Below are 18,624 nucleotides of genomic sequence, written 5' to 3'. Positions count from 1 at the left end.
ACAAATGCGCTTTACACAATTGATGTGTGTATGGATTGGGATAACAGTTGTATGAGCCCCTAATAAAATGTTAAAAAAGAAAAAAAAAGAAAATTAAAAAAAAAAAGAAAAGGTTGTTCGTTTTGGGTCTTCCAATGTCTGATACCTGATCCCATCAGCACCTTGGGATCACACGGGGTTGGTGGGCTTCTTCCATGTGGGCTTTGGTGCTTCCCTGGTAGATGGCTGCTTATTTAGTTTCAAGCTTTTAGGATCCTAGAGGCTATATCTTGTAATATCCGGGCCATAAGCTTTCTTCACCACATTCGCTTATGCACCTATTTTGTCTTTAGCAATCGTGCCGGAAAGGTGAGCATCACAGAATGCCAGGTATTAGAACAAAGTGATCTTGCATTGAGGGAGGACTTGAGTAGAGGCCCAATGAAAGACAAGTTTTTAAGATGCCCTATCATTATTCTTTCTGATAGCCGAGCACCATCTGATTGCTTCACCACCCTTTGCTACAGCAGTTCTACCTTCAGTGATCTCTTCATGAGGGTAAATGTTGAGCAGGACCACATCATGTTCTTAGGTTAAGGTTTACGGGTCAATGCAAACTCAATATGTATTCATATAGCTAAGGTACATATAGATCCCTGTTCTACTCTAGTGGCACCATTATCAGCATTTTGAGAGATATTAGAAAAAAATTCCATCAGGCCTTTGTCAATTCTAATAATACTATTATTAAACTAGCTAATAATATAGACTTTAGAATAGGATTGAGATAAGAGGGATGTTCATATATAGGAAAGCTTTTTAGACTAAAATACATGGGGTTTTCACTTAAAAAACAAGGCATTTAATCCTGTTCAAAAAAAATGAGGGTTAAATAGGAGCCCAAACTTCAATAACACTCATTCTCAATGGCTTATTTGCATCTGCAGAAATAAGATATGCTTCACAAATGTAAGAAAATATGAAGGTGGAAAATACATGGTGGTTTCAGATAGCTTATTATTGGGCAACCTCAAATGCCAGAGGTTTGAACCAAAGGCCAATGCTTTCCAAATCTGTGACCTTGGGGTAGCAGTTCAGCCTTTAGCCCAAAGGATTATATCAAAAGAATAAGTAGAATATTCCCTCAAAAACTTCCAACCATATGGCTTCACAGGGGAATTCTACCAAGTATTCAGAGAAGAGTGTTCAGGGAAGAGTGTTCAGGGAAGAGTGTTCAGGGAAGAGTGTTCAGGGAAGAGTGGCCACCAACTCCATGCAGCCTATTCTCGGATATATAAAGAACATCAAACTCAAGTTCATTTTATGAAGACAACATGACCCTGACACCAAAGCCAGGCAGAGAAACTACGAGAATAGAAAACTATAGACCAATGTCCCTCATGAGCATAGACGCAAACACCATCCACAAATTCTTGGCCCACAGAATCCAAAAATGTATCAAAAAAATAATACAGCATGACCGAGTAGATTTATGCCAGGTATGAAAGGATGGTCAACATTAGAAAAACAGCCAATGTAATCCACCATATAAACAAGATAAAAAATAAGAACCGCATGACCCTATCATGTCGATGCAGAACAGGCATTAGACCGTAATATCTAACACCCATTCCTCATAATAATTTTGAAAAGAATAGGGATTTATGGGAAATTCCTCAGAATAATAATGGTCATTGTGTTAGTCTGGGTAGACCAGAGAAAGAAATCCATAGACACTCATATGTGTATAAGAGAGATTTTTATATAAAGGGTAATTATTAATTAAGAAAGCATCCCAACCCAGTCCAGTCCAAGCCCATAAGTCTGATATTAGCCCATATGTCCAATACCAATCTATAAAGTCCTCTTCAGACTCATGAAACACATGCAATGATGCCGAGTGTGGGACGATCACAGGCCAGTGGGGAGAAGGTCTTTGGATCCAGTGGCGTTGTAAGTGTCTCAGTGCTGGTAGGGGTCTCCACATGGCTTCTCCAGTTTCCAGGGCACAGGGTCTATCAATGCAGTGCCATGTGTCTTGTCAGTAGAGCACCTCTCAGGGAGTGAGTGTAGTCAGTAGAGAGTCTCCAAGGGAGTGAGGGGAGAGAGAGAGAGAGAGAGAGAGAGAGAGAGAGAGAGAGAGAGAGAGAGAGAGAGAGAGCTTGTCTCCTGCCTCCGAGGAGGAAATACAGGAATTCCCAGAATTCTCAGGAGAATGCCATGCCCACACAGAGGCCTCATTGGCTATGATCCGATTGACAGACTAGACTCCACCCCTTCACTCTTAATTTTATCAAGTTTCAAATTGACACCAGATTATGTAACCACCACAGTCATATACGAAAAACCAATAGCCAGCATCTCACTCAAAGGGGAAAAAATTGGAATAATTGCCTCTGCAAATGAGAACCAGAAAAAGATGCCCCTTATCATCCCTTTTATTCCACAGTGTGCTGGGAGTCTTACACAGAACCACTAGACAACACAAACAAACCAAGGGAACACAGTTGGACCCAGAAGTAAGCTCTCCTTGTTCAAAGATGGTATGACTTCACATGTAGAAAACCCCCAAGGCTGAGCAAGAGACGCGTCAAGTGTCAGGACACAAGATAAACTAACAGAAATCAAACAAGTCCTGTACAACTAAGAGAGCTCTGAAAAGGACACAGGAAACGATACCATTTACAACAGCCACACAAAATATGAAATATCGAGGAATAAATCCAACCACTTGTATGAGGAAAGCCACAAGTCACTGTTATGAGAAACCAAAAGAGACCTACACAAATGGAAGAATATCCCATGTTCCTGAATTAATGGGAGTTGTCGTTAGGGGCCATCCAGTCGCGTCTGACTCATGGTATCCCAATCCACAAGAGAACAATGCACCAGAGAACCTAGCAAAATGGTTTGTCGAATTTCTCCCTGTGATCATCAATGGCCCAGGGCATCTTTTATTTTGTCTGAAGAAAATACATCTATATGCGTCTCATCCTGTGTTTCCATCACTTGAACCTTTCTCATGCACAAGGAAGTCCTGGTGACAGAGTGGGTTATGAGTTTGGCTGCAAACCGCTAAGTCAACACTTAAAACCACCAACCACTCTGAGCTGGGCGAGAACAACGGGGCTTTCTATGCCCGCAGCAATTTGCAACCTCAGAAACCCACAGAGGCCATTCTATTCTGCCTGTAACACTGCGATGACTCAGAACCAACTCGATGGAATTGAGTTTGATCCTTCTCTGGATAATTCAGTGCTCTTAGATTTAGCACCTTGTCAAAAATGGCAATTTTGACATCCTTGAGGGAAGCAAATAGTGTTCCTTTTCAATATTCTTCTACTTGGGGGAAATCTAAAGGGGCAAGATCAGGCTGGCAGAGTGGATGGGTAATGTTTCCTGGAGAAATGCTTGTAGGGCAGCCTTAGCTATCCTTGAGGAATAAGTAGGTGCATTACTATGATGGGTAATATATGTAAGGATATATAGATAAACAAAATTTTCCTACCATGGTTTATCAACAAATGCAGCTTTCAATTTTCTTAAAACTTCATTATAAGCCTCTGTGATCATCTTTTGAGAAAATCTACCCAAGTTAATACCATTGAAATCCACAAAACCCTCTCCATAACCTTCTGAGCTGAACTCTCTTCCTTGAAATTAACTGACTGTGGTAGTTATATAATTGTTTGTCAATTTGAGAGGATTAATAGTGAAAGGGTTGATTCTAGCCTGTCAATAAGGTGATAACCAATGAGGCCTCTGTGTAGGCATGGCCTTCTCCTGAGGGTTCTGGGAACTCCTATATTCCTCCTTGGAGGCGGGAGACACTCTCTCTCGCAGCTCACTCCCTGCGAGACATTTCCAACAAGAAGCTACATGAAGTTACCCTGATGCAGCCAGCACCCTGGGAGCTGGAGAAGCCACATGGAGACCCCTGCCAGCTCTGAGATGCTTACAATGCCACTGGATCCACGAGACTTCCCAACCACTGGCCTGTGATCTCCATGCATTCAGAGTCATTGCATGTGTTTCATGAGTCTGAAGAGCATTTTATAGACTGGTATCAGACATATGGGCTAATATCAGCCTTATGGACTTGATCTGGCCTCGGCTGGCTGAAGGCCCTCTAACAAGACTAAGAAAAATGCATTGCTTAGATAAGTTGTCTACAGCCATCTACTTGTCGCAGAGACATGCAAATCACAAACACGTTTTGTTTGGACTAAACCCTGTACAGGCACGAACCGAAGCCTTAGCAATAATATATATTTCTAACTTAACTCATGTAGGCCCTGATATCTGTTACCCTATTGTGATTCCTTTTCATGAGGCCCCAGCTTTCTGCTTGCTGGAAGGACCCGCAAAGTGCATAGAAAGTCAGAAGGTGAAAGGTCTCTAGAGAGCACCCATTTTAACCTGGCAATTGACAAAAGTGACGAGGAAGCCCTGCAGGAAGGGTATATTCTAAGGGCAATGTAACAATGTAAGTCTGCTACCCAGGTCTCCTGTTTCATAGTCGGGTCTCTTTTTAACATGTAGTGTGCATTTCTTTACTCTGATTTTTATAATACTCTAGGTTTAAAACGTTTTGGCAATTCTTTTACTTAGATACCCTGCTATGTGATCTTCTATAATGATTAAGTACTTAGAGGCATATGGAGGGAAATCTCTGTTCCCAGAATGCACTGCATGCTTCGCAAGTAAACCGATTCATCTTATTCCTTCAGGATTTATCATTAATTCTCTCATCTCAAGTTTTATTATCTCCCTTTCCAAGGGCACAAATGAACTGAAGCATTGAATTGCTTCATCATTCTCGGTGCTAAAAGTCTAATTTCAGAAGTTTCCCTGGCAAGTATTCTCCCTTCACTTCTGGCAGCGAGCGCTGGAGGCAAGCTTCAGGGCATGCCCATCACTTTATCACCCATCCCCTCCTCCTCCATCTCCTATTCTGATTCAGAGTGTCGTTCAACTAACCCATCGAAGACTCCATGCTAGATGCTTTAATGATCAGATCCTTTAATGCTGCCCATAATCCTATTTTCCAAATGAGGAAAATGAGGCTTGGGAAGGAAAGGTCACCGGTCTATGTGAATGAATACCTGGGTCACAACGTGAACGTGGTCTCCAGCGCCCTGTGTTTTCCTGCACATCAGGCTGCTTTGTCTGTGATATTTGATGTGGAGGTGTGCTTGCTGGTTAAAATTGGGTGACCTGATTCTTTCAGCCCATCGTTCTGGCTAGTGCCTTATGTGGTGGCCCACTGCATGCCAACGTCATGCAGCTAGCATGTTTCACACCACGTATTGTGGATAATCCAACCACCAACCATGTGATAATTCGCTTCAAAGAAGGAGGGTGGAATATGATTAGTGAAATAGGTCCATTCCCAAATCAAGGTAGCCAATCCAAGCTTAGAGAAATTGTCTTCAACTGCCCCATGACTTTGTTGAGGGAGGCTCAGGGACACTTAACCTTGTCTGGAACTGTGGCTGCAGAGTTCTGATGACTCAACTTGTCAAGCCAGGAGAAGGTCTGTGAAGTCCTGGGCCGCCTGTGGTGGGTGGGGTGAGATCTGTGGGGAGGGGGAAGCTCCAGGGTGAGTGAGGTGGCCCCCGAATGATGATATGTGAATTCCATATGACTCAGACTTCTGTGCAGGTAATGAACCCCAATGAGACATGAGTTTATTTAAGACAACATGCGGAAAGAATTAATCATTGATGTGGCTATTTTGGGAGATGAAAGAGCATCTGAAAAGGAAGAACATGTGAAAAGTATGCAAGCTGAGTGAGTGTGAGAGAAAATGAAGATTCCCCTTACAAATCAAGCAGTAAAAACCAAACGTGTCCTGATCTTTCAAGTTTCGGGACTGGAACCTCGAGGCGTTGGGCACAGATGTTGGCAGCCCTCTGCTCTTTACATATACAGATTGTGGTTGCCGGATTGAGGGGTTTTTGAGAGGGATTTGCTCCTTTATTTATTTATTGTTGCTAGGAGAAACCAGGTCACAAATGCAATCTCTTGGGGTTGGAAATAAAGCTTCCTACAGCAGCCTGTGAACATGCCAGTGCTTTCATTTCTCTTACAGACGCTTCTCTTAGATGTCTGCCATTACCGCATAGCACACTGAGAGCAGTGTGCTTCCCCCTCCCCTCTTTTTCATCACTTTCAGGAGATTCCATGTGGAACAGTGATCAGTGAGGGTGCAGGAGTAAACAGGCCACATATGGCATCCCTGTGCTTGATGCAGATGTGTTAGACGTGGGGCTGACATATGTTCTCACAGCTTCAGGGAAGTCTCCAGGGACAGGAAGATGAGGTAAGTCAGGGAGGAGAGAAGGAGATCTGAGGCTCAGGACAATCTGACTCTCGCTTTCTTGGCTCTCTTCTGCCTTGTCACAGAAGCCACCTGTTGGTTTTGCTTCCGTACATTTAGGTCCAGCTTTGTAATTCAGGTGGAATAGATGATCTCCAACACTTGGCTTTTTCTTGTTGTTCATCACCCAGGATCTCTGATTCTAACCTGTGCCTGATCATTCTGGTTTTTTATATCACTGACTGTTCATTCAATCAACACAGAATGATGAGCGCCTAGCTAGTTTCTGTTAAGCCCATTGACTCATGGGTGCTCGGTGTGCATCAGAGCAGAACTGGGCTCCATTGAGTTTTCAGTGACTGAATTTTCAGAAGCAGAAGGTTCCAAGGTTCTAAGAAACCACTGAGAAAATTGAACTTTCCAACTGTGGTTAGCAGCCAAACACATTAGGGGTTTGCATCACCCATTGTGTGCTATGTAATCCTTACTAGGTTTTCATTCTTCCTTCTATGCGACTCTTTCCAACATTACCTCCACCTGTCCCCTGCTACCATCCTCTTGATGCTCCAGCCATGGGAACACTTCTTGTTCAGCATCTGGCTTTTCTTCTTATTTAAGTCACCTGGGAGAACCTCTGTTCTGTCATATTATCTGTGAGCTTTTTAATCTGGCTGACCTTCCATAGGCATACTCTCACCTCCCCATGCCTACCCCCACCCCCACCAGATGTCTTCAGGGGAACATTCATCCTGCAACCAATGTTACCGATGACACAGTTGCTCCACTCATGCCCTCCCTTAGCCTAGGCAACTCCTAACACAGGATTCAAAGTCATTGGTTTTCCCCTTTAGATATTTATTAAATCATCCTACAACTGAATATGGCCCATAGATATGATACTGAGCTTTTCAGTCATAGCTGATGTTTTCATGGCTTTTATTTCTTCTCATGATAGACTTCAAACGACTGATTAGCTAGATAAGAGTATTTGGAGGAAAAGAGAAAGGTGTTACCGAACTGGAACAGAGAGAGCAGATGTTGCAAATGTATTCTGGGAAATCAGGGAAGGTTGAGACCTAGAGAATGGACAGGAGAAAGGTGTTAGGAAACCCTGTCAGCACCCTCTCACTGGAAAAAGCAGGCAGGTTCTGTTCAATGCACAGGTTGAACTTGGGAAGTCTTTAGGAAGGCTCGTCTTCTCCTAGGGTGATCCTTGTATGACTACGCACATTCACTTAGCATTCTTGTCTAAAAGACAGATAACTAGGACTCACTGCCAACCATGGAGCCGGAGTCTTTGGATTTATAACTCTCCTGGCTTGACAGGGCTGGAGTTTTCATGCTTATCTGAGAACATCTCTTTTCCAGTGTGGCTTTGCAGTACTCCCTAAGAAAAGGTGAGGTCTCATTCTCTACTCTTTCAATCTGGACTGCTCTTGTGACTCACTTTGGGTGAGAGAATGAGGTAGAAGTGTTCTTACATCATATCAAAGCCTAGCAATTAGGAGATGTTTAGTGCTTCTGCCATCTCTCTTGGAACAATGCTACCATCCTATAAATAAGAGCAGGCTAACCTGCTTGAGAGAAATTGGTCACATGGAGGAGAGCCTACTTGTCTCTCATGAGGGCCTAGTCATCTTACATGGGGCCATTACAGAGCAGCCTACATCAAGACAACTTCTAAACATACAAACACATCCAGCTAACAGAAGAGCTGCCTACCTGACCGAGGGATAAAAGATGTGTGAATAAATTCGCCAGAGACAAGTGGCTTACAGCAACAATTATTTTGATGACTAGCAAATGATTCTGGGTTAAGGCATAGCGTTTGGGGATGGTTTACTATGCAACACCAGAAAACTGACATAGGAGCCAAGAATTTGGACAAGGATTTTGAGAACTAGGTAAGCAGAGGCCATATCTAGGAGAACACTATAGGGCATGAAGAGAATTTGGGAAGCTAATGAAAGTGTTTGAGTATGGCATACAATCAGGTTGGTGATTTATAAAGTTCACATGGCTGGGCTATGAAACATGCAAGGCAGTGGAAGGCCTATAGAATGAATAGAGGTTGACTGAATTCAACTCGTGTACATTTACTTTACTTCTTATAGTTTATATATAATATATATAGTATACATATATTTCCAACTGTACAGTAGTTGAGATTAAAGAAAGTGCTAACTATGGGGTTACCAGGGAGAATATCTACAGATTTTCCTCTAGTCTGCTGGGAGACAGGTGTTACGCATTTTGAGGAGCGCCGTGATGAAGGTACCCTCAGATACACAGGATAGCACTTAGCCTCATCTGAGAAATAATGGAAGATTCCGTCAGCCAGTGGGAGCTGAGGATGTCACGAAGATGGGTGGAAATGGTTTCCCAGAAAGAAGAAAGGGCCTGCTCAGTGAAACTCGGTACGGCTGAAGTGTCAAGTGTAAGGCAGGAGGCAGAGAGAAATACAGGGAGCGAGATAAGCCGAGGCTCAGTTGCAGTAAGTTCTGTTTGCACACGTTGTAGTTAGAACCTCCTACGCTGGCCGAAAGCCAACAGTAAGAGCCGAGTAAGAGGTTCCTGACGCCTGGAGGAGAGAAGCGGAGCAGTTGAGGATCGAGCCCTGCTCTGGGGGATTGTAGTAAGAGGTCCTGGTAGCCCTCGTCTTGGCAAAGCAGCAGCAGAGCTGCCCGCAGTCTAGGAGGCTGGGAGAGAGGATGGTGAATCACCAGCTGTTAGGCAGCTTCCTTGGATGCTGGGCTTTGACCATCGGCTCCCAGAGTAGCCACCGTCTTTCTTCTACAAGCCAGCAGTCAGTGCAGATAAGAAGAGAACACTGTGTGTGGCAGCAGCCCCTCCTCTCCGAGCTGCTTGGCATCCTGTGCTGCCAGTGTGCAGTTGCCTGTCTAGACAGAGCACAGATTGGACCTGCGAGGTACTGAGCACTGTGATCCATCCCCACTCACTGTTGCCAACTGGAAGGCAGGCATCCACGGGAGGCAAACCCCAGGCTGGAGAGATCGGGAGGCTCCAGTTTCCATTAGAATTCATGGACTACACACCGTGGATGGTCTCTTCGCATGGTCCACAGGGGCTTCAATACCTTAATGGGAAAAAGGGAAGTGAAGGATCGTGGATTTTTCCCCATAAGCTTTTTTGAAGGCCCTTTGCGTTGTCACTTCTTCAAGGCGACGGTGAACCTGGGCATGCTCAGAGCAACCTCCTCCTGTCTCTGCTAACAATTCCCCAGGCCCCAGAACCAGCGCCATTTGATCCCCAGAGGCACAGGTTCTGGGAAAGCCTCAGAGCTCCACAATGAATAGCAATCATTTTGAATGCTTAAATGTCTACATGTGCCAAATAGTATCGTATTCTCATTATTTTAATAACTTCACAGCAGCCCGTGAAAGAGATTCTTAGCCCCGTTTCAACAGCCTGTTTAGAAAAGAAAAGCTTTCAGAAGGAAGGTGACTTGTCCGGGATTACACAGCTAGAGATGCACTGGAGCCAGTATGGGAACCCAGGGGGCTTAAACTCCAAACTTCATGTTCCAACCAGGGAACTGTGTCACCCCAGCTGTCTGCTCTCCTTGGTTTAGATAAAGACAAAATGACCAGAGAGAAAAGGGGATTTACTCAGACGTGTGGCCGAGCTATTTAAAATGTAACACTGGACTCCATGTCCTTCTGATTTGGGACACTTCCATGCTTTCTCTGGTACAGTGTCTGAGCTGCCGCTCCAGGTCCGCTACCTTGGGCCTGCGGGGCCTGATGTTTGTGGAAAGCCCAGCCATCTGTGAACAGCCAGGGCTAACTGCTCTCTGTAGAGACAGCCTCAACTTCCAAGGACAGCCGTTGGCAATCAGGTAAGCGCCGACCGAGAGCTGAGATGAGGCAGGAAGTACACACAGAAGCCTGGGACTCCACATCAGATGTTCACACCAGCAGAGGGACGCTGATGGAATTTAGGATCCCAGTGCTTATTGTGATCCTTTGATCCATGCCTTTTTCTTCCTTAGAGATCTGGGTGCTTCTTGGGCTGCTAACGAGAACAGCAGTCCTTGGAAAGCACCGCCCATTCCTCAGCAAAAAGAGGACGCTTTCGCTCTCATGCAGATTTACAACCTCAGAAACCAAAAGGGACAGTTCTATTCTGTGTCAGGGCGTCTCTACCAGTCCTAATCCACTCAACGACAGCGGCGTCCAGCCTTTGCCTTCCTTAATTCTCCCCGGCTTGAATGCTACAGTTATCACTTGGCCAGGGACATCAGAGAACGAAAAGTGTGGAAGAAAGTTCTGCCTGCCTCACGGAACACCTACACAGCCCACAAGTTCTTGAATTGATAATAAAGTGAATTTTCTCCCCTTCCACTCCCCCCTCCTCACCCAGCATGTCAGAATAAATGCAGGAAAGAAGTCAGTCACAAATTCTACCTAGATCATGAAAGTTGCTTTCCATTTCCAATAACACTTGACCCCGCACTTTCCCCTAGAACTACTCAACTTACTTTAATTAACCCCAATTCTGTCACCTTCATCTCACCTACATCATTATGGTTTTCTGGAAGGAGACTTATGCCCTGCAGCAGGCACCTCTCCTGACTTCTCTGGTCTGCGGACCAGAGACTCATTTGCCGAGGTTAGTAGAGTTGAGGCAGGACCAGCTACATGACTGTGGAGTCCACTGACATATCCAGTTGCGAGGCTCTTCTAGAGAGTGAATAGGGATTTCAAGAGAGCAGCAGTAGGTCCTTAAACGCAGAGCTGGGACTATCTGGAGGTGCACAGCCTGGAAGTCAGTTCGGAGTAGGATGGGAGGGACGTCGCCGAGACCGGAAGAGAGGGAAGCTGAAGTTGAAGTTTCTTCAGTGCAGTAAGAGCCCCTCCAGCTAGGAAGTAGGTGATGTCCCAGCCATGTCACAACCATGGGATCTGTAGTGCACACACAAGGATGGGGCATGTCTGATGTTCAGGAAGAGGAAGTTTCTGTATCTCAGAGAGAATCGACTTCAAATCCCCTAGTTGCCAGAGCAGAAAACGTAAAGGTCAGAGAAGAAAAACGGCCTGTCCATGCTTCCCAGCAATTTAATTCATGGTGGAACTGCGAGAGGGACCCTCATCTCGGTTTCCCCAAACCAGGCTTTGCCGCATCACTCCAGTGGCCCCAATGGTTCTTGCTTAGAGAATGAGGCAGAAGGTCAAGAGACCGTATCAACAATCTCTAAGATCAGGCTCTCCTTCCGGCCCAGTGGCTGGGTCCCATGATTAAATAATACTGCGGTGAACGCTATCCGTGATCACAGGATGCTTAGGGTGGGTGAGTAGCTTTCTCAAGTGACATCTCACATGGTTCAGGATGAAATGGCATTCTCTGCACACAATCCCTCTGCGGACACCAGAGGGCCGCTTTTCTTACTGACAAATGATGTACCTGCTAATATTATGATTCCCCAGCAACGCTGCGGATAAAGGGAAGGTGCGCTGGCTACCTGCATGCCGACCTAGCCCTGACGGCAGACTCTGCTCCGTGTATAAATAACAGTTGTCTCCTGAAAATGCCCGTAGGTCTTCACTTTGGGAAATTATAGACCGCTCTACTACTTCTCATCACTGTGACATTAGGGAAAAGGCAAAACAAATGCGACTTTGCTTTATTTTCAGAGACACATTGGCTCAGAATGACTTTACCCGCCCACAGTCACATTCTGATGAAACTGGTGTCGTCTGGTCTCTTATATTTTAGTTACTCAGATCACAACCAAATACATCGACAAGAATGGAATATAAAGTCTGCTTTGACATTCACTCCTAGAAGCAGAAGGCTAAAGAAAACCTGTCGCCGTGACCTAACCCTGTCCTTGTCCTGAAGCAGCCCTGCCCAGCCTTTTGCAAACATGTGACGGATTCATGATCTGGTCTTAAATTTTGTGTTGATTGTTTTATCAAATTATGCTTCTAATTGCAAAGTTTGTGGGATATAAGTCCTCTGTGGACAAATTTTTGCACAGTTTAATAGTAGAATTCCTACTTTTTCACTTATTGTTGTCAAATTACCATTGCAAACCTTAGCTTCTCTCCTTGAGATGCAATTCCTTTTGGGGATGTGTTGCAGGACAGAACTTTCCTGATCACACATAACAAACACAGGGTTGACTAATTCCATTAACATTAAAAAAGCAGCTCATGTGTGGTCCTAAAAGATTTCAAGGTTTTGCTTCATGAAACCTAAAACACGTATTTCTCTCAAAAAGGCCTTACCTATAAAACTCCCCAAAGGAGAACTGATGTCCTTAATATTCAGATGCTTGAATTCATTTGGATCAAGCCTTAGGGTGGTTTCAGTAATATGTCCATGGTTTTTCCCTGGCTGGTTATCAGGCTGTCAAAAAGTCACCTATTGTTCCTGCTGCGTAGCATTTAATTAATTCTAATTCACAGCAACTCTAATGACAGAGTTAAAGGACATCCTGGGTGTCCCAGCCTGTAATCTTTATAAGCTTCGTAGGAAGATACAGCTTTGTACTCTGGTAAAGAGCTACAGTCTTAGAAGTCCACTGGGGCAGTTCTACTTTGTCCAAAGACTTGCTGTGATTTGGAATAGGATCAATGGTTGTGAATTTGGTTTGGTTTGGAAAACTTTACAGAAGAAGATTGCTGCTAACCTTTCTGTTTGCAGCCAACCACTTAGGTATCGCACCGGCAGGACTCTCTACAGGGTCCCCTGAAAACTCTGCTTCTTCACTTCTATAAGATGAGAATCACAGCACCTACTTATGGTTTTCATCCATTTCTTAAAAAATCAAATATGTTGAAGCATCTAGTTTATCACAAGGGTATGGTAATATTAGATACATTTAGATACATAGATACATTTATACATAATATTAGATACAGTTTAATTTATCCACTGACTGGTGGATAAATGACAGTAAGGCTGGATTATTCTTCTCCAAAGTGAGGTATGCAACAAAGAGGCTGATTTCATGTGAGTAGCACTTCTTTGCCCTTCAAGTATGAGTGTGGGCAAGAAGAAATCAAATCAGTAAGCATTGGTTGACCTAACTTGATGGTTCTACCAATTAATCTATGGCTCTGGATGCTAGGTTTCTTCCTGAGGATCTGGGTAGGATCACTGAGGCTGAACTGTATTTTAGCAGACACGCCTTTACATCGTTTCCTCTATCTCATTCATTGCTCCAAGAAGTCCCACTCGGAATCCCTGTCAATGGTTTGGTTTTCAGCTTGGATTCGCCTGTAGAGAGTGGGGGAAGCGATGGCTCCTCAACCCCATCCTGACCGTATGCATCTCACACTCAACCGTAAGTAGGCGGCTCGATGCACTCTGAATCCTGGGATTATCACAGAGCCATCGGCGCTCCACGTTTGAAGACTGCGTCGAGAGGAAATGCGTGTGCGAGAAAGGGACTGAAGTGCTTCTTTAGAATTGTTCTTAAACTTGTACAGGCTGGGTAAACCCATGAAGTGAACAATAAGGACATTTGTCTAAACAACAGAACAGTATGTAACAAATGTATTACTCACGTTACGTATGCACAGGACATTTGGGAGAACCTGGAGGGATGCGTATACATTGAATTTGTTGGAATGAGCCACTGCTCAATTTATAAAAGCAACAACAATAACAACAAAAATTAGCCAGACCATCTGTGGTTACTAACGTCTCCGTGTCTGTCTGAGACTGTGTCTTCTCTCACACCAACTCTGCATACCTTCTCTTACCATAACGGCGACTGCCACCCTGCTTGATTCAAACCACCTGGACCTATGTCAGACTTCACAAGTCACAGTCCGTAGACCTCCAGACAGCCACCCTGGCTCCAGGCTTCAACAACTCGTAATGAGCCCAGGGGCCTCCAGAGCCATTGTGTTTTGATTGAGGGCTACAAATCTGGGGTTTCCCACAAACTCTCTGAGTCTTGGTGGCCGTGTCAGGTATGTGATGGGCTGCTAGCAACAATGCGAGCACTTCAAACCCACCCACTGTTCAACGGGGGGAAGACTAGACTGGTGGTTCTAATCTCTGGGGGTCGAACGACCCTTTCACAGGGGTGGCCCGATTCATAACAGTAGCAAAATTACAGTGATGAAGTAGCAACAAAAATAATGTTATGGTTGGGGGGGGTCACTACAACATGAGGAACTGCATTAAAGGGTTGCGGCATTAGGAATGTTGAGAAACACCGGATTAGACTATCTGCTCCCATACAGATTTCTCGCCTCGGGAAGCTGGTGGGTGGCATCCTGGCTTATGCTTTGTACTGTTAACTGCAAGGCCAGCAGTTCTAACCACCAGCTGCTCTTTGCAAGAGGGATGAACCGTTCTATGTCTTTGAACTCACCCTCTAGGCAACCCACAGGGCAGTTCTCCTCTGTCCTGCAGCATCTCTGGGAGGTGCAATCCACTGGATGGAGGTTAGAGTTTTTGTTTGTTTTTTTTTGTTATGAGTTAAAATAAACTTGATGGCAGTGGAAACAAAGGAAAGAACCACCTCTGCTGAACAGTAATTTTTATTTAATTTCTTATAATTGTTTAATAATTAATATTGATATTCATTTATTTATATGCATGCACTATCTTATTTTAATCATTTTATTGGGGGTTCGTGCAACTCTTATCACAATCCATTCATACATCCATTGTGCATCGAGCACATTTGTACATTCGTTACCCTCATCATTCTCAGTGGGACTCACGGAAGTGCTGCGTGTGTTGCTGCAGCTATTGTGGCAGAAAGGATACAAATATGACCAATCAAAAAGAGAGATGCACAGGGCATGTCTGGGATGATTTTCAATGTGGAACACCTGTGTTTCAAGGACACTTAATCCTCCGGTGTTTCAGAGTCTTTCACCACCAGCAGCTCACCTGGGCTTTCTTGTGCAGAGTTTTTTATTGGGGCGTCATTGCGCAGGCATGAATGATCGACTCGTTGACTAAATTCAGTTTCCAAATGACCATGCAACTGAATTCAATTTCTAGCTCCTTCTCCCTGAAACCCAGAGGTTGGCATGATGTCAATGGCAGATCTATCTGGCATGACCAGTACCTACTAATCTGAGTGGCTTTTATCTGCTCAACTCTCAGGCAGTGATGACCAGAGCCCTCGTAAATCACATAGACTCTTCAGTCACATAGCAAAAGCCTAGAAGTTACCTCCCCCAAATCAAGACATGGACTACCTTCTTGGGTAAGGGAATTCTTTATTTCCAACTCCCCCCAGTGTTGAACACATAATAAGTAGCTTTTGAACAAAGACAAGATTCTTCTTCCTATGCCCCCTCAATCACTGTTTCCTTAACTATAAAAGCTGGTTCTATTTTACATCATTTTTATATAATTTTAAAATTTCCACCAGTGTTGTAGAACAATCATCAATCAAGGGGAGTGGGGAAAAAGGCATGTGTAATTCTCTAATTTTGTAAAAGGTGATCACATCCCTTGTATTTTCCAGGAAGTGCATTGTTTTTTTTAAATAATGAGGCAATGTTTTTATTTTACAAATGTTTATAGATTTTGAAAGAAAGTGGACTTTAATCTATTCATCTGCATGTAATGCAAACATTAGGTAACTAGCCATATAAGTGTTTGATTATCACACTGAGATCATGGCATATTGTGAGCACTCAGATATTTTAAGGAGAAAAGAATTTTGGCTTTGCCTTATCCTCTGGTAAATCCTATGAAACTGATAAATACAATAATTAATTAGTGAACACTTACTAAATAACAAAAGCTTGATGCAATTTCAAAAAACATAAAGGTAATAGCTATTTCTATAAAACAATTCTGTGTACTTTGTATATGAATTAAAAAAAATATGCATTACCTATCCACTAAATATAGGTTCTCAAGGCCCCTTGAAATTCAGAGGATCATTAGTATCGAGTTTTGATATTTTAAAATGACACGAAAATCTCAACTTTACTACTCCTTTTCTCTTACATGTAGAACATTTACAGGAGACACAAATATATCTTCAATATTTGTCTCTATTAGCTGAATGTTTCTCATTTACTAAGGAAGGGAAGCAGGAATGGCAGAGAACGAACAGCAGAACCTACGTCCATAAAACGAGCAAGAAGCCAGAGGCAGCTGCATCGACTCAGCAAATAATCAGACCTAGGAAGTGTGATCTTCAAATTTAATTCATTTTCTTAGGGTGCAATGAGTTGCATGTTGAGCTGTCTGACACAAGATCAGCAGTTCAGACCCAGCCATTCCACAAGAGATGAGGCTTTCTCCTCTAGGCAAGGGTTACCGTCTTGGAAACCTACGGGCTGTTCTGTTCTGTCCTGTAGGGTCACTACGAGTCAGAGGTGACTCGAGGGCCGTGAGTGAGAAGTATGATCTTCAAATCTAACACCTTTCCCGTCATTCACGTAGTCAGCTGTTTTATTCTCTGGTTTCATATCACACTGTTTTTCAGAGAAAAATTAATATCGTATCACTACACAGACAAAGTGCAGTAGGAAAGATGAAATGGGGAAAGTAGCATTAGACCAAATTTAAATTATGTGCTTCATTTTAGGGAACAACAGTATTGATATATAATCATGCACAATATTACCATAAATTTGAGTTTCCAGAGTATGTTGGCAATGTGTTTTACTTCAATCAATATCAAACCTATGATACAGGAATTATTACATTGTGTTTTAGAGAAGAGGAGCATGAGTCCCAGGGGAGAGTAAAGGCTTTGCCCAACATCAGCCAAGCAGAACCTAGACTTCCCCCTGCCTAATGACCGTCGTTGTACACCGGGCCTCCATCTCTGTGCTGAGTCATGTGGAGATGCGGGGATGAAGTAGTCTCAGACCGTGCTTTCAAAGAGCTCCCCGCACTATGCGGGGCCCAATGCCAAGTATTTAATCTGGAATCCTGGATTCACGTGGGAATCTGGAACAGAGGCAGATGTCCAGCAAAAGGGAAATCCTAAGGTACTGAGCATGACTCTATGCCAGACATTGTCCCTGGGTTTTCACAAGGCTGTAAGTGTGGTACCCATACTTTTTATAGAGGCAGAAATTGACATTCACACAGTTTGTGCACATTGCTCATTATCTTAGTTCATCTAAGTGGGACAGGGAAATCCAGAGAAAATGTCAGCATCCCAAACTACTGCTGTGGAGTGCTGCGTGTGCGGCCTCATCTCTATGGTCTTCGAGGCGGTGAGTCTCCACCTGATCTTCACCTTGGTACTTACTGTATTGGGACAGATGTACACACACAGGCACACTCATTTATAAACAGACTCCCCAAAGTTCATGGAAATGATGAAATTAAAAGTTAATGAAAATGTTCCTTCTACATTAAGAAGGAACTACACACTCATGTAGAGCACACACACACACACACACAACGGCAATTCAATCTAACCAGTGACTTTGGGGAGGAAGACCAGGTGGTCTGTTCCAGTCATGATAACGTTCTAGAAAACCCTAGGAGGCGGTTCTATTCCGCCGTGTGGTGCTGAGATGACTCAGAATTGATGCCTGGCACCTAAGAACAGCCAGCCCCGCACACACATTCACACACAGCACACATCGCAGACACTATTACAGTGCCTTTTTATATAACTATATTTAATATTTTAGATCATTTCCATAAAGATGCAATGTTTGATAAGATATAAGAAAAACGATCTGGGATACAACCCTGAACCTGTCTGCCATTCATTGTCCTCCGCTATCCAATAGGGCTAAGCACACTGGTTTTGTAGCATACTTGGCTCAGAATAAATGTTACAATCTACTGTGCCTCTGCAGAGTAGTGATGCTTATCGATGGTGAGTGCTCGTCTTCCATTTTAAAGCCTGAAAAGTGAGGCTCATTTGTCTGAATTCAGTCACCTTACCCTAAGGTCTGGGTGTTACAGAAAGGCTGTAGAGTATCACTACATAGCAGGCTTGACTGAGTCATTCCGCACGGTAATTCAATCTCAGGTATGGTGGGACAGTTATACCTCCATGGCATAGTGCACTGGTTGAGCACTCAGCTGCTAAGAAGAGGTTGATAGTTTTACCGCAAGAGCAGCTCCGTGGGAGAAGCTGTGACAGTCTGCTTCTACAGCGACCTGTAGTCTTGGAAATTCCATGCGCATGTGCTACAGGGTTATGCTACGAGTCAGAAGGGACTCAAAGTCACACGCAACAACAGTAAGGTACTCTCGTCCAATTTGATATGAGGGGTCTTCCAAAAGTTTGTGGAAAAGAATCAAATGAAAAGATAATGGAATTTTCCCCCATGAATTTTGAAGCCCCTTTGTAAAAATGCAACTACTCAATTCTACTTTACAAATCCGGGTAGACC

This window comes from Echinops telfairi, unplaced genomic scaffold (genome assembly GCF_000313985.2).
Source record: "Echinops telfairi isolate 266 unplaced genomic scaffold, ASM31398v2 ScPeMD7_9;HRSCAF=40, whole genome shotgun sequence".
NCBI classification, from domain to species: Eukaryota; Metazoa; Chordata; class Mammalia; order Afrosoricida; family Tenrecidae; genus Echinops; species Echinops telfairi.
Note: the sequence above shows the minus strand (reverse complement) of the source record.